The sequence below is a fragment of the Brassica napus genome, chromosome C1 (assembly GCF_020379485.1).
Source record: "Brassica napus cultivar Da-Ae chromosome C1, Da-Ae, whole genome shotgun sequence".
NCBI lineage: Eukaryota > Viridiplantae > Streptophyta > Magnoliopsida > Brassicales > Brassicaceae > Brassica > Brassica napus.
Genome location: NC_063444.1, coordinates 39,275,676 through 39,277,524, shown reverse-complemented (window position 1 = coordinate 39,277,524; position 1,849 = coordinate 39,275,676). Strand labels below are relative to the sequence as shown.

Genomic DNA, 1,849 nt, shown 5'->3' with positions numbered 1-1,849 from the left:
AGAGTTCACAGTTCCAGAAACCTTTCAGCAAGAACAACAGAGGCTATGGAAACTCATTTTACCAAAATCCACCACCACAGACTCAGGAAAGCAAGATTGAAGCAATGCTTGATAGAGTTCTGGAAGGACATCAACAACTCACTGTGGACTTCAATGGGAAGATAGATTCCGCCTACAACAGTCTGAACACGAGAATTGTGACCTTAGACCATCTCCATCCATTAGGACCCATTAGAAGTTCTAATGATTAAATTAAGAATATATAATGTGATTTGACAAGTTTAGGACCTTAGTTAGTGGAGATAATTTTTTCCTCCTCCAATGGGAGATCTCCTATGGGATGCTTAATATTTATTTTTTTTTTAAGTAGAATGATTTTAAATTAAAACATACATAAAAATTTTAATAAAAATTACATAAAAACATATTTTGGAACTGGGAGAGATAGATCACCGGTTAGAAAGGCTAGAGTCCGTTGGGGTTATGGAACTCGCATCTGACGTGCAGTATATTCTAAGGGGAGCAATGCAGTTCTATGGATTCTCGTGCAGTATATCATCATCATCGTCATCACTTGAGATCTCCTCAGGTGCTCCTATGTCCTCTGGTTTAGCATATCTCTTGCAATATTCTTGAAATGTCAAAGATTACCAATGTGTCAATGAGAAGTTTAATTGAATAGAGAAGCAAGTTGGAAGAAGAGTGAGTGAGATGAACCTTTGACTTTGAGCTCATAGGCAGGACGGTCTCGCATCAAGACACAGAGAATATATATATAAATTACCAAACATTGGACTCCATGTCTGGTTTATTACATCTAAGCAAACTGCGCCAGAACTGCCACAAAACATGAGAAGCATATATAGGTTGAGAGAGTGATCAAGATTGGTAAATGATAAGCTCAGTGACTTACGATTCATCAACATTGGGGTGATAAATCTTGTTAACGAAACCAACAGAAAGAGATTTGTAAGGATAAGCTTCAGGGAGTTCGACTTTGATCTTCCACACACCTCCTTCGTAAAGACCTTCACACAACAAACAAACAACAACAAAGAGATAGGGCACTTAAAAAGCTATCGTTTTTAAATCAAAGATGGTGAATCTACGAAGACTCTTATTCTATCGACAAGTAGCTTATGAGGAATGCTGACAAGAACAAAATCAAAGAGTTTTTTTCGGAGGGATTACTGTCAGTGGGGCCATGGAAAGTGACATAGAACATATGCAAATCGTCGTTGACAGTATCCACCTTGTAATCACTCATCATCCTACAAGAAGAAGGAAGACATATATATGAATTAGAAAGAGGTCATCATCAACAGATCCAATATGTCTATTAAAAAAAAAGAAAAGAGCCAAATCGAGAGATGAATTCGATGAACTACAAGATAGAAAATTGAGCACATACAATTTCATCATGTCCATCTCTCGGCGTTTGCTCGGCAAAGCCATGTCTGATTCTCTTTTCTTCTTCTTCTTTGGTTTGATAGATAGAGATAGAGCGACGAGAAAGGAAGACCCGATGATGGGATTTCGACAAAATCACACAAGAGAACGCCATAATCACCGACGAACAAACGGATCAAAGATCATCAATGAGATTTCGACAGAGAGAGGAGGAAGAGATGTCGTCGATGACATCGAAGAAGAAAAAAAAATGAAAAAGACCAACCGACCTCGAGACTTTTCGTCTAAAATGACCCAGCCAATCCCCTGCTGCCACGTCTGGGATCTTTACCAGTCCTTAAATCACCTAATCAAGGAGCGCTCCTGCCTGATAAAACCATTTATGATTTAATTTTTTGCCTTAATTACTTTAGTACCTCCTCCAAGATCTACCGATGGA

The 1,849-nt window shown here is 38.5% G+C and overlaps 1 pseudogene; it reads right to left on the bottom strand.

Moving 5' to 3' along the window:
* Window positions 1-477: 477 nt before the first annotated feature.
* On the bottom strand, window positions 478-1,484 carry LOC106394815 (annotated as a pseudogene).
* Between the last annotated feature and the right edge of the window lie 365 nt (window positions 1,485-1,849).